The following is a 24,130-nucleotide window of genomic DNA, read 5'->3' on the forward strand; positions in this document are numbered from 1 at the left end:
GTAAGTCACTGGCAAGGCCTTTATCCCATCTGGAAGATCTTGAAGCAGGAGTTTCTATGGAAGGAAAAAATAAAATATATAGTAATACCAGATAAAATATCGTGGGAAACAAGAAAAGGGAGGGAAAATATTTGTCTCTGCATTTTTAATAAAATCTAGATAATTCCGTCACTAAAAGGTAGGATTATTGGAATTTTATTACAAGATCAGAGACTCATATTCTGCCTTTTTAAAGCAAAGTAACAAAATACATTAAAAGGAGCGCGTTGAATGGGCTTGAAATAAAACTGTTTAAAAGTTGAATCAGAGGAGCAGTCAGCAGCGTTCAAAATTTGTTGTAAGGGAGCAGATTTTAAAAAGGCTTTAGAAGCTGTGGAACCTCTAACTGAATGAGCTGAAAAAGATAAATCAATACCAGCTTCTTTCATCACCCATTTAACCCCCAAGCAATAGTGGTAGAAGTGACAGGAGAGTGAGGAGGAACAATACAATTAAAAGTTGGTTAGAACAGAAGACATTTGTCTAAAAGATGAAATTCTGGATTCATATTCCTTAAGACAGTTAACAACTCATAAAGAAGGATCGGCATGAAAATAAGGATAAAATATAGAAGAAAGGGTTTTATTTCTGCGAGATATAAGACAAACAACACCTTCACGAGAGAATTGTTTAGTATGAAAGTCTAAAGCTTTGACATCAGAAACTCTACGAAATGAAATGAAACATAATAGAGTAGCAAGTTTAGCAGAAAGTTGTTTAAGAGACAAAAGATGATTAGAAGGCCAGGATTTGGATAAATAAAAAACAAGTCCACGTCCCAAAAGAAATTATATTTTTTTTTTGTTTAATGGCTTTTAAAAGTCTACAAACTAAATGATGTTTGCCCACTGGAATATTATTAATTAAATAATGATGAGCAGAAATAGCAAAACGAGAAACATTAATGGATCTATAAGCAAGACCCGAATCAAATAAATGAGAAAGAAATTTCAAAATATGATTCACATTAGCTTCCATGTGAGAAAGCCACCATTTGAGTTCCTATTTGGCTTCCAAAGATAATGGAATGAAATGAGTATTAGAAAAACCTTTCGGAAGATATCTTCAAACGTTGAAGTTCTCGATAATGAAGGGGGGCAGGAAATAGAGCCTGAATAAAGGATGAAAGTAACCCTACTATTCTGGCTCTATAAGAAAACCTAGAAAAACAAGGTTCTTTACTGGGGAGAGGACAGATATTGCCTTGTTTATTAGAAAACCAAGGGGCCGATTTATCACGGCCAGAATGGGGCCTTATACAACTATTTCTGCACGAACCTTCAGGCTCACCGTAAACAGGAGTTAAGAAGCAGCAGTATTAAGACCGCTGCTCTGTAACCCCTTAACAACCAAGGATGTGCAGGGTACGTCCTACAAAAAAACGGTCATTAATGACCAAGGACGTACCCTGCACATCCTCAATGTTTTCAAGTGCTGGAAGCGATTGTGATCACTTCCAGACGCTTTCAGGGTATTGCAGTGATGCCTCAATATTGAGGCATCCTGCAATACCCTTTTTTTTACCCACTGATGCATAGAGAGACACTTTGTGGCCCTCTCTGCATCAGCCAGTGATGGTGCCAATCGGTGGCATGGGAGGGATACAAGGGTGATGGGTGTGCGGCACATCGCTGGTCAGTTCCAGATCCAGTGTCCCTGAAGTGTTCGCGGGTGGATGGGAGTGTGCGTTTGTGCGCGCATGCGCTCTACATTTACATTATGTAAAATCTATGGGAAGGAGGGAGAGGGAGGGGGTATATATGTTGGAAAACGGATCTGGGAGGGGATAGGGTATTGAGGGGGGAAAGCTGCACTACAGAAAAATAGTTTTTTTAGCAAACTGTGTACTGGCAGACAGGTGCCAGTACCCAAGATGGTGGCAAATAGGTAGAGGGGGGAGAGTTAGAGAGCTGTTAGGGAAGGATCAGGGAGGTTGGGGGCTAAGGGGGGATCCAACACTGCAGAATAAATATATAATAATAATACTACTACTAATAATAATAATAATAATAATAATAAAAAATAAAAAAAATAAAAAAAATGTCTTTTATTTTAGTACTGGCAGACTTTCTGCCAGTACTTAAGATGGTGGTGACAATTGTGAGGTGGGGGAGGGAAGAGAGCTATTTGAGAGGGGTCAGGGAGGGATCAGGGGTAGGCTGCGTCAGGTTGGAGCCTGATCTCTACACTAAACATAAAATTAACCCCTTCACTGCTGGGCATAATACAAGTGTGGTGCACAGCGGCATTTAGCGGCCTTCTAATTACCAAAACGTAACGCCAAAGCCCTATATGTCTGCTATTTCTGAACAAAGGGGTTCCCAAAGAAGCATTTACAACCATTTGTGCCATAATTGCACAAGCTGTTTGTAAATAATTTTAGTGAGAAACCTAAAGTTTGTGAAAAAGTAAACATATTTTTTATTTATTTGATCGCATTTGGCAGTGAAATGGGGGCATGAAAAATGCCAAAATGGGCCTAGATCAATACTTTGGGTTGTCTACTAAAAAATATATACATGTAAAGGGATATTCAGGGATTCCTGACAGATATCAGTGTTACAATGTAACTATCGCTAATTTTGGAAAAAAAATGGTTTGGAAATAGCAAAGTGCTACTTGTATTTATTGCCCTATAACTTGCAAAAAAAGCAAAGAACATGTAAACATTGGGTATTTCTAAACTCAGGACAAAAAATATCCTAATTGTGCAATGCCGCCCCCCTGCAGATTTGCGGCCAATCAGCTGCTAGCAGGGGTGTCAATCAACCTGATCATATTCGATCGGATTGATTGCTGTACGCCGCTCAGAGGCGGCGCCGGCGGATCCAGTTAAGGAGAATCGGTCTTAAGGCTCGCGCGGAAACAGGGCAAGTTGGCCCCATTCGAGGCATAGTAAATCGGCCCCTATATCATCCATTTATTCATACTGGTGTCAATCATGAGCTGGACAAATTGAACAGTCAGAGGAATGTTAGACTCAGAAGTCTGAGCATAATAAAATTATAACAAATTAAATTTGAAACAAGAAATTATTAAAATATACATAATAAATAATTAAAATATATAAATATATATAAAAAATTACTAAAAAGACTAAATTACAAAATCAAACAAACAGGGCAATGGGTAGCTTAGGTTTTTTAGATAGTTTTTTTTTTTATTTTGTGGGTTTGGGGGGGTGGGGGTTTGTAATGTTAGTGGGTATTTGTATTTTTTTTTTCCAGAAAAAGAGCTGATTTAAGGGCCATTGGTAGTTTACTAGATTAGGTTTTTTATTTTGTATAATTTTTTTTATTGAGGTCAAATACAAATACATTACATAATGCACTCAGTACGTCAAATATTCACTTCATATCTGATATTATGGCCTGTACATAGCGGTAAGGTTACAAATGTTGATACATGCATAAGTACGTTACTCTGCTGAAACCAATCCTCAATTTGTCCCATATACCAAATTTCCAGACCGCTCTTGGGCCTTTTATAAATATAGTTCCAAGAGAAAATGGGATTTTTTTTAGGGTTAAATATAATTATGGAGGCAAAATGTCATAGCAGAAACAAAAACAAGATCAATTCAAATTCACATCTGAACCAGCAAAAGCTGTCCCCAAAATGGAAGTGAATAGCGTCCTGTACAAGTGATATAAAACATGACAAGGCAGCTTACAAGTTATTAAAGATGGGGTGAGCATTTATATAAACAATAAAAATAAACTATGCCAAGGACTGTGTGCTGTGCATGTGCATACTACTGAATCTCGGGCGTTCCTAACTCTCACAAGCTATGTGAAGTGTGAAATTCTAACAATCCAGGCATTGAGATTATGTGTAAGTGAAACAGGGTTAATAAATGTACCACCCATGAGGAACTGAGTGTAATAATATGTTCCATCTGTTGGAGGTAATTAAGCTCAGATGTCATCTCTTTTACCTACTCTATGGCTCCGGCCGCGAGACACAGAATAAAGGTCTGAGGCTCCCAAAAGGGGTGGCAGTGATGGATTGTAAGTTAACCTACTTACAGATGTGTAATGGGTAGGTATACGATTATCAGGTCCGCTATCTCCTATATCTACTAAAGAAACAGAGCTGAACATATTAATTTGTCGGTAGCAATATTACAAAATATTATATACAAATTATACAGTAGATTGTACCGTAAGACATGCTATAAATATAAGCTAATGCGGCGCAGGGCAGTCGTCTGTGTTATATTGATAACCATATTGCAGCCAAATGCTGCGTGTTAAAGACCCATTTGTGACTTGTGATATAGATATGCACATATGCTAAGTGAACTTAGAAAGACAATGACCACATCCTCAACAAACATGTAAATATCAAGTTTGCACTCCTTAACATTATGTTAATGCCTACAACAGAAGCATCTACTGTGAATTAAATATCCATTTACAAGGCATAGTATAGAAATAAACTTGTGCTGGTCTAAGAAGAAAATACTAGCGACCACATTTCTACTGAGCACATGAATATCAGTTGAACATCTTGGGAGACACATTATCCACATATAAGAACAGAACATAATATTTCAAAACATTAAAGAACTTCATTAGAACATTATCATTAGTTCCTACAGTCTGGGAGAGACAGAAACATTTTAGTTTTTACTCATGTTGCATTTTTCAATCCCATACGTCTATTTGCAGCAAACGCAGTGTCTCTTTGTAAATACCTGGTTTCCACTGCTGTATGATGATGAGATAGTTCTTGTGTACCGTTTTTTCCTGTATTTACCATGTGAAATTGGGGTGTTCTAGTACGGCCTTCTGAATATCAGATCCAAAGGGAGACAACCCATAAGTGGTAAGTCGCGGTGTATTTACCGTATTATATATGTAAATATAGAGGGGACCCAATATCACCAAATACCAGTATCAAGTTGACAATGCAGGGTGTCTGCTCTAAGGCTGCAACGCCAAAGTCAGCATAAAAACCTATCTCATCCTCAGGGCTAAATGTGGCTGGCTTAACAGTATCGGGAGGAACAGGAGCAATTTGGGCAGACAGCCTGGAAGTTTATGCTTTCCTTGCGACCACGACTGATCCCTTCAGCGCTACCTGCAAGATGTGATCAATCCGGACAGCTTCCTTGCTATGCAGTTTACATTCGCCATCCTGTGCAGCTTGATGTAGGTCCTGCACCGGCAGTTGTGTCAGAAGATCTTCTGCAGATGGGAGCTTCTCCTCCATACTTGGTCCGTTTCGGTCGCCATCTTTGCTTAAAAGTATTGTAGATCTCCGCGTTGAATCTTCTGTAGCCATGCATTCTATCTTTGGCACATTGCTCTCCACGCAATCTATTGGGAATAATCGTTGGAGAAGTAGGTTATCTAGTCTAGCAAAACACTGAGCCAGTTTCAGCTCTAATCTTTTCTTCCACGTGGTTGCCATCTTGAAATGAACTTGTGGACAGCAACTTGATGATGGAGGTCCGTACCACTAAGATGCTGTTAGTTGTAGATTGCTTGCATTGCCTAATGTTGCTTAAAAGGTCAGTAAGGCAGAAACCTGCTGCCGGCACTGGTAACCCGGAGGATCCGGAGGGGGGGGGTCACTACCTATGTGTAAGCCCCCGCCTTAGGTCTCAATCTTCCGAACTGTGGCTCTTTTATCAAACAAACAGCTATCGAGAATTGTAATATAGCTACCCCTTGCTTGGTAACTAATAATCATTTGATTATGTATATCATTTAGTTGTTATGGGCTCTAAAATCAGAGGATTTAAGAGGATTCAGTTAGTGCCTATAGTAGGTGCGTCCTGTCAGGTATGCCCCCGGGGTGTTTTTTTTTTAATGGGTATTAGAATAGGAATAATTTTTATTATTTTTGATAATGTGTTTGTTATTTTATGTAATGTATTTTTTTTTAGGGGGTGTTTGTTTTTCTTTTGTAGGAAAATAGCTATCATCTTTAGTCCAATGCCCTACAAAAGGCCCTTTTAAGCCCCCCCCCCCCCCCAAAAGGCCCTTTTAAAAACCCTTTGTAGTTTAGGGGGGTGGGGTTTGTGTACTGTTAGGGAGTTTTTTTTTTTGTTTTTTTTTTACAAAAGAGCTGTTTAACTTAGGGCAATGCCCTACAAAAGGCCATTTTAAGGGCCCCCAAAAGGCTCTTTTAAGGGCCCTTTTGGCTTTTTTATTTTGGGGTAGGTTTTTTTTTTTTAAAGCGTATTAGAATATGAATAATTTTTATTATTTTGAATAATTTCATTTTTTATTTTTTGTAATGGTAGTTTTTTTTAATTGTTTGTAATTTTAGGTTTTAGTGTAAGGCAGCTTAGGTTTTATTTTGCAGGTAAGTTTGTATTTATTTTAACTAGGCAGTTAGTAATTAGTTAATAACTATTTACTAACTAGTCTACCCAGTTAAAATAAATACAAACTTACCTGTGAAATAAACTATGTTATATTGTAGCTAGCTTAGATTTTATTTCACATGTAAGTATTTAGTTTAAAATAGGTATTATTTAGTTAATAATTGTAAGTTTAATTTAGATCTATTTTAATTCTGTTAAAGTTAGGGGAGTTAGGGTTAGGTTTAGGGTTAGGTGTAGCGGTTAATAGTTTAATTTAGGTTGTTGCGATTATATTAAAGTTAGGAGGTGTTAGGGTTAGGGTTACATTAGGGTTACGTTAGGGTTAGGTAGTTTAATTTAGGTTTCTGCGATGTGGGGGGCTGGCGGTTTAGGGGTTAATAGGTTTATTTAGTGGTAGTGCTGTGGGATGCCAGAGGTTTAGGGGTTAAAAGTTTTATTTAGTTGCGGTGATGTTGGGGAGCAGCAAAATAGGGGTTAATTGATTTATTATAGTGTGGGTGATGTTGGGGTGTGGTGGAATAGGGGTTAATAACTTTAGTATAGTGGCGGCGATATCAGGAGCGGTAGATTAGGGGTTAATAACTTCATTTAGGTGGTGGCGATATCGGGAGCGGCAGATTAGGGGTTAATAACTGTAGGCAGGCGTCGGTAATGTTGGGGGCAGCAGATTAGGGGTGTTTAGATGTAGGGTTTATGTTAGGGTGTTAGGTTTAAACCATATTTTCTTTTTCCCCCTAAGCATTAATGGGGCTGCGTTACAGAGCTTTTCTTTCTGAGATCGCAGGTGTTAGACTTTTTTTCTGACCCACTATCCCCATTGATGACTATGGGGAAAGCGTGTACGAGCATGTCAAATCAGTGGCATCACTAAGGTTGGTGTCACCCGGTGCGGTAAGTTATGGTGTCACCCCCAGAAAGCAGACACACACAAAAACACAGGCACATACACATACAAACACTCAGACACACTTAAAAACACACTCAGATGCACACACACAAAAACACACACACAAAAACAATGAGACACACACACACACAAAAACTCAGACACGCACACACAAAAACTCAGACACACACATAAAAAATATGTAAACTGCACTGCCTTAATTATAAAGCTCATGCCTAGAGCTGCTCCCTGGCTCAGCAGAGCATCAAATGAAACATTAACAGAGCACTCTAAAATAAACCACTGAAGAAAAGATTTAGGTGCAAACTATGAAAATTCTGTTCTCTGACTCTGTTCCAAGTCTGTCAGTGAACAGCCCCGGCCGCGTGCGTACTGCTTCTTATGGCCAATCACCTCTGCACTCTGCCCACCCCCAGACCCCCGCCCGCCCGCCCTCCCTCCCCTCCTACCTCTTCAGTGTGCACTTAGTGTACCGTGACCGTACCGGTCTGGTGGGCATCATACGTGGCTCCTTCACTTTAGAGACAGTGTCAGACAGTCATGCGGTCAGGTGCCAGGCATCCCCCTCATGATTTCCCAGTTCCCATTTAGAGAGACAGCACAGCAGTGAGTGACTCCACTGCTCCACACGTCACTGAGCAGTGAGCACAGATAGGCAGGCAGGTTTAGGCTAGCAGTCCCCAGTCCCACTAATGTTCACAAATGCCGGCCCCTCTAATGAAAAAAATCTATGCATCTCTACATGTATTTCATTGAAGTTCAATTAAATTAATTTTTTTTTTTTTTTTGTGGTGTCACCCCTTGGAGGGTGTCACCCAGGTGCGGCCTGCACCCCCGCACCCCCTAGTGACGCCACTGTGTCAAATCAGCGCTTGTTTTTGGTGCGGTATGGAGCTTAAAAACCCCATATCGCACGCACAAGTCTGTTTTTTAAAACATGTAATGGCAGCGATATAGGGGAATAAATAATGCCACTTTGTTGCATTTGTTAATTTCCCTATAGTGCTCTAAACTCGTAATCTAGGCGAATGTAATATAATAAAGGCACTGACAATGGCCGGAGAGGATACAATACGCTACTGATGATTAATACAGAGGTAATACGGAGGCCTACAAAATGGCGGCGATTGAACAAGCGAAATAGAAATGCACAAGATGACGGACGGAGTTACAATCAGATCGCAACACAGAAGAAAAAATCAATAAAGATGAGGGAAAAAAGAAAACAGATTGAAAAGCAAATAAAGTGGTAAGGAAAAAATGAAAGATTTATAAGTAAAAAAAAACATGAAGAAAATAAAACAAAAACGAAGGGGAAAAATAGAAAAGAAAATGAAATTGAATAAAAAAAGAATAAATAACAATAAAAACAAAACATGGAAAAACTATCTAAACTAAAATATGCAGGAAACAATAAATAAAACAATGCCTAAAAGACAAATATTTTATAAATATACAGCCACTGAATATTTCAAACTCAACTTTTGCTGAGCAGCAAAAGAAAGAGGAATCTTAACTGTGTATTGGTCAGTTTGTTACCATCTCTTTTGTAGTGATGTCGCAAACCTAAAATTTTGCGTTCGCGAACAGCGAACGCGAACTTACGCAAAAGCTTGCGAACAGGCAAACCGGGGCGAACCGCCATTGACTTCAATAGGCAGGCGAATTTTAAAACCCACAGGGATTTTTCTGGCCACAAAAGTGATGGAAAAGTTGTTTCAAGGGGACTAACACCTGGACTGTGGCATGCCGGAGGGGGATCCATGGCAAAACTCCCATGGAAAATTACATAGTTGATGCAGAGTCTGTTTTTAATCCATAAAGGGCATAAATCACCTAAAATTCCTAAATTGTTTGGAATAACGTGCTTTAAAACATCAGCTATGATGTTGTAGCGTTCAGGTAGTGTAAGGGTTACGCCCGCTTCACAGTGACAGACCAAACTCCCCGTTTAACGCACCGCAAACAACCGCAAACAGTCCATTTGCACAAACGCAAACTCCCCATTTGCACAAGGTTGGATACCAAGCTAGCCATGTCCCATTCCTTGTCCTCACTGATGTCACTGCGCGTGCAACCACTTCCTGGGGTAAAAGAAAATGCTCCACCCACAAGATGCTCCTATTATATTACTGCACTGAGTATGCTGCCTGTATCTGTGTGTCCTGCTCCCTGGCAGGAGAGCACAGGTGACACCAGGTTGAGCTGCTGAATGAGGCTTCTGAGAAGAAGAAAAAGAAACTGAGAAATGTTCTGCAGAAACTGACCACAAAGAGAGAGGAGACTGAGAAAAGAGTCCAGAGTCTGCAGAAGCACAGGAGAGGAGTGCAAGAGAAAGCAGCTGGTTTAACAGAGAGACTCACTGCCCTGATTAGGGACATCAGGAAACAGCTGAAAGACCTAGAGAAGCGAGTCCTGAGTTAGATCACCCGGCAGCAGGAGCAGGTTTTACTCACAATCTTTGATCTGATCCAGCAGCTGGGAAAAAGAGAACGACGAGCTAACCAGGAAGATTTGTCACATTGAGGAAATGTGCAACATGACTGACCCATTACCATTAACTGTCCTACAAGAACAGGAATCACACAGAGATGAGATGCTTGGTCGGTCCTCCTACTTCCAAGTTCCAATTTGGGGCACTGCGCATGCAATCTAATGTGCCACCAGATAGGAGTGGTGTGTTGACTAGTACTATTCTTATCAGTTTAATCCCTGTTACGCGCCCTATCAGGGGACGTGTATATGGCATCGATTTTAGGAACACAGAGATGATTTTAGGAACCGGGAGATGGAAAAAGATGCTTGGTCGGTCCGGCCACGAGATAGATAGATACATAGATTAGATAGATAGATCAATAGATGCAATAGATACATTTGATGATAGATACGATAGATAGATAGATAGATAGATAGATAGATAGATTTGATAGAAAGATGGATTTGATAGATAATTTCCCAGACAGAGAAGTACAAGACGGGCGGTCTGGGACCCATGGTACGGTTCCCAGAGGCAGTTGCGGTGCCAGAGGCTCTGATTAGAACAGAGCACTCTGTGTATCTGCCCTCGGACGAAATCGGAACATTCTTTAGCTTTCTGTCGGCCAAATGTCCGTCTGCCAAATGTCCGTCTGCCAAATGTCCTTCTGCATTTTGTCAGAGCACCGCGTGCAATCTACTGTGCCACCAGATAGGAGTGGTGTGTTAACTAGTACTATTCTTATCAGTTTTATCCCTTTTACGTCCCCTATCAGGGGACGTGTATATGGCATGGATTTTAGGAACCGGGAGATGGAAAAAGATGCTTGGACACCCAGTACAGGTCGTTCTCCTTCAGCCTTTTTATGCGAGGGTCCCTGACCCTCAACAGGCACGACAGCATGAAAGACCCCATATGCCATTACTTCCTTTTGCACAATCGAGTATAGGTGTGGTATCAATTTTAGGAACCCGGAGATAATTTTAGGAACCGGGAAATGGAAAAAGATGCTTGGACACCCAGTACAGGTCATTCTCCTTCAGCCTTTTTATACGAGGGTCCCACCCTCAACAGGCCAGACAGTTTGAAAGACCCCATATGCCATGTCATCCTTTTGCACAATTGAGTACAGGTATGGCATCGATTTTAGGAACCCGGAGATAATTTTTAGGAACGGGAGATGGAAAAAGATGCTTGGACACCCAGTACAGGTCGTTCTCCTTCAGCCTTTTTATACAAGGGTCCCCGACCCTCAACAGGCACGACTGCATGAAAGACCCCATATGCCATTACTTCCTTTTGCACAATCGAGTACAGGTATGGCATCGTTTTTAGGAACCTGGAGATATTTTTAGGAACCGGGAAATGGAAAAACATGCTTGGACACCCAGTACAGGTCATTCTCCTTCAGCCTTTTTATACGAGGGTCCCACCCTCAACAGGCCAGACAGTTTGAAAGACAACATATGCCATGTCATCCTTTTGCACAATCGAGTACAGGTATGGCATCGTTTTTAGGAACCCGGGGATAATTTTTTAGGAACCGGGAGATGGGAAAAGATGCTTGGACACCCAGTACAGGTCGTTCTCCTTCAGCCTTTTTATACGAGGGTCCCCGACCCTCAACAGGCACGATAGCATGAAAGACCCCATATGCCATTACTTCCTTTTGCACAATCGAGTACAGGTATGGCATCGTTTTAGGAACCTGGAGATATTTTTAGGAACCGGGAGATGGAAAAACATGCTTGGACACCCAGTACAGGTCATTCTCCTTCAGCCTTTTTATACGAGGGTCCCCGACCCTCAACAGGCACGACAGCATGAAAGACCCCATATGCCATGACTTCCTTTCGCACAATCGAATACAGGTATGGCATAGTTTTTAGGAACCCGGAGATAATTTTTAGGAACTGGGAGATGGAAAAAGATGCTTGGACACCCAGTACAGGTCGTTCTCCTTCAGCCTTTTTATACGAGGGTCCCCGACCCTCAACAGGCACAACAGCATGAAAGACCCCATATGCCATTACTTCCTTTTGCACAATCGAGTACAGGTATGGCATCGTTTTTAGGAACCCGGAGATATCTTTAGGAACCGGGAGATGGAAAAAGATGCTTGGACACCCAGTACAGGTCGTTCTCCTTCAGCCTTTTTATACGAGGGTCCCCGACCCTCAACAGGTACGACAGCATGAAAGACCCCCATATGCCATGACTTCCTTTTGCACAATTGAGTACAGGTATGGCATAGTTTTTAGGAAGCCGGAGATAATTTTTAGGAACCGGGAGATGGAAAAAGATGCTTGGACACCCAGTACAGGTCGTTCTCCTTCAGCCTTTTTATATGAGGGTCCCAGACCCTCAACAGGTACGATAGCATGAAAGACCCCATATTCCATTATTCCTTTTGCACAATCGAGTACAGGTATGGCATCGATTTTAGGAACCTGGAGATAATTTTAGGAACCGGCAAATGGAAAAAGATGCTTGGACACCCAGTACAGGTCATACTCCTTCAGCCTTTTTATACGAGGGTCCCACCCTCAACAGGCCAGACAGTTTCAAAGACCCCATATGCCATGACTTCCTTTTGCACAATCAAGTACAGGTATGGCATCGTTTTTAGGAACCCGGGGATAATTTTTTAGGAACCGGGAGATGGGAAAAGATGCTTGGACACCCAGTACAGGTCGTTCTCCTTCAGCCTTTTTATACGAGGGTCCCCGACCCTCAACAGGCACGATAGCATGAAAGACCCCATATGCCATTACTTCCTTTTGCACAATCGAGAACAGGTATGGCATCGTTTTTAGGAACCTGGAGATATTTTTAGGAACCGGGAGATGGAAAAACATGCTTGGACACCCAGTACAGGTCGTTCTCCTTCAGCCTTTTTATACGAGGGTCCCCGACCCTCAACAGGCACGACAGCATGAAAGACCCCATATGCCATGACTTCCTTTTGCACAATCGAATACAGGTATGGCATGATTTTTAGGAACCCGGAGATAATTTTTAGGAACTGGGAGATGGAAAAAGATGCTTGGACACCCAGTACAGGTCGTTCTCCTTCAGCCTTTTTATACGAGGGTCCCCGACCCTCAACAGGCACAACAGCATGAAAGACCCCATATGCCATTACTTCCTTTTGCACAATCGAGTACAGGTATGGCATCGTTTTTAGGAACCCGGAGATATCTTTAGGAACCAGGAGATGGAAAAAGATGCTTGGACACCCAGTACAGGTCGTTCTCCTTCAGCCTTTTTATACGAGGGTCCCCGACCCTCAACAGGAACGACAGCATGAAAGACCCCATATGCCATGACTTCATTTTGCACAATTGAGTACAAGTATGGCATAGTTTTTAGGAAGCCGGAGATAATTTTTAGGAACCGGGAGATGGAAAAAGATGCTTGGACACCCAGTACAGGTCGTTCTCCTTCAGCCTTTTTATATGAGGGTCCCCGACCCTCAACAGGTACGACAGCATGAAAGACCCCATATTCCATTATTCCTTTTGCACAATCGAGTACAGGTATGGCATCGATTTTAGGAACCTGGAGATAATTTTAGGAACCGGCAAATGGAAAAAGATGCTTGGACACCCAGTACAGGTCATACTCCTTCAGCCTTTTTATACGAGGGTCCCACCCTCAACAGGCCAGACAGTTTGAAAGACCCCATATGCCATGACTTCCTTTTGCACAATTGAGTACAGGTATGGCATCGATTTTAGGAACCCGGAGATAATTTTAGGAACCGGGAGATGGAAAAAGATGCTTGGACACCCAGTACAGGTCGTTCTCCTTCAGCCTTTTTATACGAGGGTCCCCGACCCTCAACAGGCATGATAGCATGAAAGACCCCATATGCCATTACTTCCTTTTGCACAATCGAGTACAGGTATGGCATCGTTTTTAGGAACCCGGAGATATCTTTAGGAACCGGGAGATGGAAAAAGATGCTTGGACACCCAGTACAGGTCATTCTCCTTCAGCCTTTTTATACGAGGGTCCCCGACCCTCAACAGGCAAGACAGCATGAAAGACCCCATATGCCATGACTTCCTTTTGCACAATTGAGTACATAGTTTTTAGGAAGCCGGAGATAATTTTTAGGAACCGGGAGATGGAAAAAGATGCTTGGACACCCAGTACAGGTCGTTCTCCTTCAGCCTTTTTATATGAGGGTCCCCGACCCTCAACAGGTACGACAGCATGAAAGACCCCATATTCCATTATTTCTTTTGCACAATCGAGTACAGGTATGGCATTGATTTTAGGAACCCGGAGATAATTTTTAGGAACCGGGAGATGGAAAAAGATGCTTGGACACCCAGTACAGGTCGTTCTCCTTCAGCCTTTTTATACGAGGGTCCCCGACCCTCAACAGGCACGACAGCATGAAAGACCCCATATGCCATTACTTCCTTTTGCACAATCGAGTACAGGTATGGCATCGTTTTTAGGAACCCGGAGATAATTTTTAGGAAACGGGAGATGGAAAAAGATGCTTGGACACCCAGTACAGGTCGTTCTCTTTCAGCCTTTTTATACAAGGGTCCCCGACCCTCAACAGGCACAATAGCATGAAAGACCACATATGCCATTACTTCCTTTTGCACAATTGAGTACAGGTATGGCATCGATTTTAGGAACCCGGAGATAATTTTTAGGAACCGGGAGATGGAAAAAGATGCTTGGTCGGTCCAGCCAAGAGATAGATAGATACATAGATTATATAGATAGATCAATAGATGCAATATATACATTTGATGAAAGATACGATAGATAGATAGATTTGATAGATAAATAGATATATTTGATAGATAATTTCCCAGACAGAGAATTACAAGACGTGCGGTCTGCGACCCATGGTAAGGTTCCCAGAGGCAGTTGCGGCACCCGTGGCTCTGATTAGAACAGAGCACTCTGGAACGTATCTGCCCTCGGCCGAAATCAGAACATTCTTTAGCTTTCTGTCTGTCGGCCAAATGTCCATCTGCCAAATGTCCGTCTGCCAAATGTCCTTCTGCATTTTGTCAGAGCACCGCGTGCAATCTACTGTGCCAATAGATATGAGTGGTCTGTCAAGTAGTACTATTGTTATCAGTTTAATACCTGTTACGTCCCCTATCAGGGTACGTGTATATGGCATGGATTTTAGGAACCGGGAGATGGAAAAAGATGCTTGGTCGGTCCGACCATGAGATTGATTTGATAGATAGATAGATAGATAGATAGATAGATAGATAGATAGATAGATACATAGATAGATACATAGATTAGATAGATAGATCAATAGATGCAATAGATACATTTGATAGATACGATTGATAGATTTGATAGATAAATAAATAGATTTGATATATAGATAATTTCCCAGACAGAGAATTTTACAAGACGTGCGGACTGGGACCCATGGTAAGGTTACTTCCTTTTGCACAATCGAGTACAGGTTGGGGATTGCCTTTTGTGCAAAGAAATTTCGGCCTTGTACCTTCCACTGCGGTGTCCCCTATCAGGGGACGTGTATATGGCAAGGATTTTAGGAACCGGGAGATGGAAAAAGATGCTTGGTCGGTCGAGAGAGGAGAAAAAGTGAGGCGGCTACTGAGCTACTGAAGAAAAGTGAATTTATTCCATGTAAAAATACAGGTATACAAAAAGCAGGAAAAAATAATAAGACACTACATACCAAGGAGGGAACAGCAAACTAACATGTTTCACGTACAATTGCGCTTAATCATAGTAGCTGAATACAAGCAGAAACAACTGTGGTACTTAAAGGGACAGCCAGCCAATCAAAGAACCCTGTTTAATTTAAAAAACAGATGTCACATCAATGTAAGAATCAAGGGTGAGCTGTCTCTGAAATCACCACAGATCAGACAAATGTTAAAAACAACATTAATGTATTGAAAATACTTGAGAAGGATTACAATCTGGCACTTAAACACTATATAATGAAAACTCAATGATATTAGATATATATTATATATTCTATACTATATTAGTTCATGATAAATACATGGATAAAGACATGCATATATGTAAGTTAAACAGAAAGAGTTTTCAATAGAGTGTAATCATGTTGTTAAATTTAGAAACAAAAATATAAAGAAAATAGAAAAATTAAAATAGAAAAATTAAAATGAAAATTTAGAAGACAAAACTAATTTCCAAAGCAAGACCAATATTCAAAGTATCCAATACAATCATAGTAGTTCATATTAGTTGACGAACAGTCATAATACATAATAATTTGAAATAATATATATTGATTATTTAATAACCAAATACTTTGTTTAATTTAAATTTTAACTTGAATTTTAGGAAATTGGTTAAAAGTTTCGTAGACTGACCATGTTATTCTCTGACATACTCCAAAAATAGGCCAATTGTGGGACAAATCAGAATGGAATGCTAGTATGTAAGGATATATGTGTGTGTGTATATAAACGTATGAAGATCTACAATGTATACATGCAAACACATACATGTTCCTACACTTGCATGTACACATATACACACACATACACATATACACACATGCGTATACATGATGTGGGTTGGTGTGTGAGTAATGAAGTTAAATATTATACTAATATGAAAATATATGTATAACCATCTAAATACAACACACAATCACATGTCTATTCTAATCCATAAAATATCTCATGTCCCATTCCAGATTCATTCCCAGAGGGTACCGAGTTTTCAATTTATAGATCCAAAAAAGTTCTTTTCTATCTAACACCTTGCATATATCGCCCCCACGATATGGGGTTCTAGCTATATCTATTACTTTAACTTTCAGCTTTGGTATATTTGTAAGGTGATAGAGATTGAAGTGCTTTGCTACTGCTGAATCCTTATTAAAGTTCTTGACATCCCTGAGATGTTCCCTAGCCCGGTCCCTGAGAGATCTGCTCGACTGACCCACATATTGGGCTCCACAGAGCTGACAATCTAGTAAATAGACTATATTACTAGTGAGACATGTGGCATAGAAATTGATATCAAAGGAGTCGTTGGTTGTATTGCTATGAAAACTCCTTGTGAAGTCCATAACCTCACAAGTGAGACAATTAGAGAGATGTGCCCTAAAATTACCCACACCTCTGAGCCAATTGTCAATGGGCTGGGTATTTGATCTCACTAGACTAGGTGAAAGTTTAGAGGCTAGTGTAGGTGGCTTTTTGGCAACAAATCTACAATTTTTTATATAAGACTGTAATATATCATCACCCTTTAATACATGTAAATGTTTCTTTAAAATAGCACATATAGAGTTATACTGCGGGGAGAACGGAGTAGAAAAAACCACACTGCACTCATCTAGGTAGTTCTTTTTACTTCCACCAGTATGAGTATTTCTATTTATACTGATTGACTCAGATAATTCACCTTTTGTCTGTGGTTTCCAATCTTTAATTTCCTCAAAGATTTTTTGTAAGTTTTCGCCATTGTATCCTCTGGCTTCCAATCTAGTGATAAGTTCCTTGCCACACTTGATATAATTATCCATAGTGCTCGCATTACGTCTGAGCCTGATAAATTGGCTTCTAGGAATTGATTTCACTAGATGGGGAGGATGACAAGAGGTGGCATGAAGGATGGTGTTGCCAGCCGTCTCTTTTCTATATGTGCTGGATACAACCTTATGGGTATTAGTATCACCACGTAAATTAAGATCCAAAAAGTTAACACTGTCACAATGTATCTCACCCGTAAATTTTAAATTTACATCATTAGTATTTAGAGTTGTCAGAAAATCATGGAAAGGAAAATCTTCTTTAACTATAAAGATAAGATCATCTATATACCTCATGTACAGAAGGATGCCGGACCTAAAGGGTTCCCCAATGTCATAGATATGTTGGAGCTCCCACTTACCCACAAATAAATTTGCATAAGAGGGGGCAAATTTTGCCCCCATAGCTGTTCCCTGACACTGCAAATAAAAAACAGAATCAAAAATAAAATAATTGTGGGTAAGTAGGAACTCCACAACCTCAACAACATATTGTTTCACTTCATCCATATAGGATGTATTTCTTTTCAGAAAAAATTCCAGGGCCCGGCATCCCTGCACATGAGGTATAGAAGAATACAAAGATGTAGCATCTATCGTAACCCACTGATAGCCTGTGTGCCAAACAAAATTATTTAAGACATCCAGCAGATGACCTGAATCCCTAGTGTAACTATAGAGATTACTAACCAAGGGTTGTAGTATGCTGTCAATCCATTCAGACACAGGCTCCAAAAGGGAGCCTATGCCTGAAATGATTGGACGGCCAGGTGGGGATAGAAGACTCTTATGCGTTTTTGGAAGATAATGAAAGATGGGTGTGATTGGATGTGTTGGTAAAAGATGTTTAGATTGATCTCTTGTGAAAATCCCTAAAGAGACTGTTTCTTCAAGAAGTTTTGAAAGTTGTTTACAGAAAATATGAGTAGGATTAGACTCTAGTTTTCTGTAGGTGTTGGTATCGGAAAGCTGTCTATTGGCCTCTAACAAGTAATCTGACTTATTGAGAACAACAACATTGCCCCCTTTATCAGAGTTGCGTATTACAATGCTGTCATTATCAGCCAGATCTTGTATGGCTAATCTCTCCTGGGCAGTTAAATTCTGTCTAATTTTGACATTAGAGGACAAGCAATTCTCCTCCAGTTTCAAAACATCCTCCTCCACCCGTTTATGGAAGGAGTTCAAAAAACTGCCTCTAAAGTGCCTAGGGTAAAAACTAGATGTATGTTTGTGTGGAATTGGAAGAGAAGCTTCATGCAGCCCATCTGAGGTATTGCTGTCAAAATTATTGAGAGTCTCAATTAGACCAATATCTGCAAAGGAAAACATTTTATTCCAATCAACATTGTCATTATCGTCATTATCATTACTGATTGCAACATCACAAGCATCATGAGTTACCCTACGTTCAGAATCATGGAAAAATCTTTTGAGTGTCAACTTCCTCACAAATTTGTTTACATCTATGAGAGTCCTGAAAGCTGAAAACTTGCATGTAGGTGCAAATCCTAAACCCTTCTTTAAGACTTCCTCGTGTTGTGGTGTGAGTTGCACATCAGACAGATTTATGATATTGAAAGTCACTTCTTCTTCTGTGACTTGAGTTGTTTGCCTGCGTTTCTTCCTTCTGGATCTTCTTGTCCTCTTTCTAAAGGGATGTTGGTTTGGTTACGAGTTTTCGGACGAACCGCCAAATCCTTCCCACTCTTGTTTTTCTTTGAAGAGACCTGTAAAGACAAAGAAGAAGAAGAGGGAGGGGGAGACACAGGAACTGGGGAGTCTTCACTAGATTCAGAAGTATCTGAGTTGTGATCTGTAGACTCTACATCTGTTGATGAGAAGTACACTCTTCTATCTTTATCCTTCTTTAGAATGGGTTTGAGAGGCTTATTGGTGTCTGTATCAGTGGTTTTTTTTTTTGAAGACTTTTTGTAACGTTTACGAAATCTAGACCAATCATACACTCTATTATTCTCGTAGTCATCCAAGTCACGCAGAAATTTGTTCTTCTTCCGTGCAGCAATCTCCGTATCAACTTTCTTAATTTTGTCTTTCATCTGTGTCTTTAATACAGCATATTGGTCATCCGTTTTACACTTCTTCAGATCCATCTTTGTGTTAGTGATCTTCTCTCTTAAGCTCTCTCTTTTTCGTTCTTTATTCTTAATCAGTACCAGTTGGTCGGTCCTCCTACTTCACATTTGGGGCACTGTGCCACCAGATATGAGTGGTGTGTTAAGTAGTACTATTCTTAGCAGTTTAATCCCTGTTATGTGCCTTTTTTTTGGTTTGGGTTTTGAAGCCACAGTGCAGCACCAGAGGCCAGAAAAAATAGTCATGTACACATGCCTGAAAAATTAGGTATTGTTGCAGCCGCTGCTGTAGCAGCGGCCAGAAAAATTAATGTTTGTTTGACAGTTAGAAAGTGCCCTAAAACATTGTGGCTTAAACCCTAGTTTTTGGCGGATAAGTCCTGCAAGTTATCCGGCATTCGAAGATAAAATACAGCAGTGTGTGGACCATTTTTAGCCCAAGACAGCTCATTTCATCAGACCTTTTTTACTCGAATGTATCGCCCAATGTCAGTCCCTTTGGGATCCATCCCTCATTCATTTTAATAAAGGTGAGATAATCAAGACTTTTTTGACCTAGGCGACATCTCTTCTCAGTGACAATACCTCCTGCTGCACTGAAGGTCCTTTCTGACAGGACACTTGAAGCGGGGCAGGCCAGAAGTTCAATTGCAAATTGGGATAGCTCAGGCCACAGGTCAAGCCTGCACACCCAGTAGTCAAGGGGTTCATTGCTCCTCAGAGTGTCGAGATCTGCAGTTAATGCGAGGTAGTCTGCTACCTGTCGGTTGAGTCATTCTCTGAGGCTGGATCCCGAAGGGCTGTGGCAATGCATAGGAGTTAAAAAGGTCTGCATGTCCTCCATCAACAACACGTCTGGAAAGTGTCCTGTCCTTGCCGGCGTGGTCGTGGGAGGAGGAGTATTACTTTCATCTCTTCCCCTGTTAGATTCCTGTTGAGCTGTGACATCACCCTTATACGCTGTGTAAAGCATACTTTTTCATTTATTTTTTAACTGCTCCATCCTTTTCCGACTTGCGGGAATTCGGTAACATTTCAGTCACTTTATGATTATACCAGGGGTCTAGTAGCATGGACACCCAGTGCAGTTCATTCTCCTTCAGCTTTTTTATATGAGTGTCCCTCAACAGGCACGACAGCATGAAAGACCCCATTTGCACAAGGTTGGATGCCAAGCTACTCATGTCCCGTTCCTTGTCCTCACTGATCTCACTGAAGGTATATTCATCCCCCCAGCCACGTACAACACCACGGGTACCAGATAGGTGACAACAACGAGCACCCTGGGATGCCTGTTGTGCTTGGTCTTCCTCCTCCTCCTCAAAGCCACATTCCTCCTCTGACTCCTCTTCCTCACAATCCTCTTCCTGCATTGCCGCTGGTCCAGCAAGCGATACTGATAAGGTTGTTTCTGGTGGAGATGGAGACCACAACTCTTCCTCTTCACGCTCATCTACGGCCTGATCCAGCACTCTTCGCAGGGCACGCTCCAGGAAGAAAAAAAATGGTATGATGTCGCTGATGGTGCCTTCGGTGCGACTGACTAGGTTTGTCACCTCCTCAAAAGGATGCATGAGCCTACAGGCATTGCGCATGAGCATCCAGTAACGTGGCAAAAAATCCCCATCTCCCCAGAGGCTGTCCTAGCACCCCGGTCATACAAATACTCGTTAACAGCTTTTTCTTGTTGGAGCAGGAATTCGAACATTAGGAGTGTTGAATTCCAAATTGTCTGGCTGTCGCAAATCAAGCGACTCACTGGCAGGATGTTTCGCCGCTGGATATCTGACAAGTGCACCATGGCCATGTAGGAACGCCTGAAATGGCCACACACCTTCCTGGCCTGCTTTAGGACGTCCTGTAAGCCTGGGTACTTATGCACAAAGCGTTGTACAATCAGATTACACACATGTGCCATGCACGGCACATGTGTCAACTTGCCCAATTTCAATGCCGCCACCAAATTACTTCCATTGTCAGAAACCACTTTGCCGATCTCCAGTTGGTGCGGAGTCAGCCACTGTTCCACCTGTGCGTTCAGGGCAGACAGGAGTGCTGCTGCGGTGTGACTCTCTGCTTTCAGGCAAGTCAACCCCAAGACAGCGTGACACTGATGTATCCGTGATGTGGAATAGTACCTGGGGAGCTGGGGGGGTGCTGTTGATGTGGAGCAAGACGCAGCAGCAGAAGAGGACTCAGCCGAGGAGGTTATGGAAGAGGATGGAGTAGGAGGAGTAGAGGAGGTGGCAGCAGGCCTGCCTGCAAGTCGTGGCAGTGTCACCAACTCCTCTGCAGAGCCAGGCACTCCATGCTTGGCAGCCGTCAGCAGGTTTACCCAATGCGCAGTGTAGGTGATATACCTGCCCTGACCATGCTTTGCAGACCAGCTATCAGTGGTCAGATGGACCCTTGCCCTAACACTGTGTGCCAGATATGCCATTACTTCCTTTCGCACAATCGAGTACAGGTTGGGGATTGCCTTTTGTGCAAATAAATTTCGGCCGGGTACCTTCCACTGCGGTGTCCCAATAGCTACAAATTTTTTGAACGCCTCAGACTCCACCAGCTTGTATGGTAAAAGCTGGCGGGCTAAGAGATCAGACAAGCCAGCTGTCAGACGCCGGGCATGGGGGTGACTTGGTGACATTGGCTTCTTACGCTCAAACATGTCCTTGACAGATACCTGACTGTGGGCAGATGAGCAGGAACTGCTCCGGAAGAGAGACAGATTGGCGGATGGTTGAGAGAGGGCAAGGAGCACAGCAGTGGTTGACATGGCTGAAGATGCTGGACCAGGAGGAGGATGGCAGCTTTGAGTTTGTGTGCTGCTTGTCCTAATGTGTTCATCCCATAGATGTTTGTGATGTGAGATCATGTGCCTTCGCAAAGCAGTTGTACCTAGGTGGGTGTTGGACTTCCCACGACTCAGTTTCTTTTGGCACAGGTTGCAAATGGCATTGCTGTTGTCAGAGGCAGACACATAAAAAAATGCCACACTGCTGATCTCTGCGATGACGGCATTCTGGTGGTGGCAACAGCATGCGTTGATTGGTGTGCTGTCTGGCTGACCCCAGCTGCCGATGCATGCTATCTGACTGTGCCACTAGCTCCTTGCGACGACCTCCCCCTGCTTCCAACTCGTCTCCTCCTCCTGCTACTCTCTGTCTCCCCATCTGAACTTTCCCCCTGTTCTTCTTCTCTTCTACCGGGCGCCCACGTGACATCCACAGACGCATCGTCATCATCAACCCCTTCACTTGTATCTGACAACTCAACAATGGAAGCAACGGCGGGTACAACATCATCATCATCATGACACCGTGCGTCGTCCATGTCTGTAATGCTGCCTGACTGAGACATATCACAGTTATCTACATCCTGTGTCAATGATGGTTGCGCATCACTCATTTCTTTACACTGAGGTGTAAAAAACTCCTCTGACAGATCAATTGAGGCGGCTGTGGTGCTAGTGGTCGGTGGTGGCGGTAGGCGGGCGAGTGGTAAGTTGAGAGGTGCCCGAAGCTAAGCTAGAGGAGGAGGATGGTGCATCAAGGTTACGAGCGGAAGCTGTAGAAGATTGGGTGTCCTGTGTTATAAAGTCAACTATTTCATCAGAACTTTTCGTGTTCATGGTACGTGGCCTAACACTGGGCATTATTCTATGGTCAAAGGGAATCACAGCACCACGACGGCCCCTGCGGGTTAGCCTGCCTCTGCCTGTCATTTTTTTTTCAATTAGTGCTACTATGCGTGCAAGCTACTGTGAGTGGGCACAGTATACGCTGTGAGCCTGACACAAAAAAATCAGACTGATGTTTCACAGTCAAATTTTTTTTTTTTTTTTAAATGTACACTGACAGTGCACTACTATTAAATAAGATAATATGAGTGGTGGCACTGGGCAAGTGGGCACAGTATACGCTGTGAGCCTGACACAAAAAAGCAGACTGATATTTCAAAGTCAAAATAGTTTTTTTATTTTTAAAATGTACACTTACACTACTATTAAACAAGATAATATGAGTGGTGGCACAGGACAAGTGGGCACAGTATACGCTGTGAGCCTGACGCAAAAAAGCAGACTGATGTTTCAAAGTCAAAATAGTTTTTTTTTTTTTAAAATGTACACTTACACTACTATTAAACAAGATAATATGAGTGGTGGTGGCACTGGACAAGTGGGCACAGTATACGCTGTGAGCCTGACACAAAAAAGCAGACTGATGTTTCACAGTCAAAGTAGTTTTTTTATTTTTAAATGTACACTTATACTACTATTAAACAAGATATGAGTGGTGGCACTGGGCAAGTGGGCACAGTATACGCTGTGAGCCTGACACACACGCTGGCAGTGGCAAGCTGGCCTGGCAACTGCAATTAGATTACACTAGCAGACTGATGTAAAAGTTTTTTTTTAAAAAATTTAAAAAATTTACACTACTGTTACACCAGATATGAGTGGTGGCACTGAGAAAGAAGGCACAGTATATGCTGTGAGCCTGACACACAGGCTGGCAGTGGCAGGCTGGCCTGGAAACTGAAATTAGATTACACTAGCAGACTGATGTAAAAGTTTTTTTTTTAATTTACACTAATGTTACACCAGATATGAGTGGTGGCACTGAGCAAGTAGGCACAGTATATGCTGTGAGCCTGACACACAGGCTGGCAGTGGCAGGCAGGCAACTGCTATTATATTACACTAGCAGACTGATGTAAACGTTTTTTTTTT

This window comes from Bombina bombina, chromosome 11, assembly GCF_027579735.1.
Source record: "Bombina bombina isolate aBomBom1 chromosome 11, aBomBom1.pri, whole genome shotgun sequence".
Taxonomy (NCBI): Eukaryota; Metazoa; Chordata; class Amphibia; order Anura; family Bombinatoridae; genus Bombina; species Bombina bombina.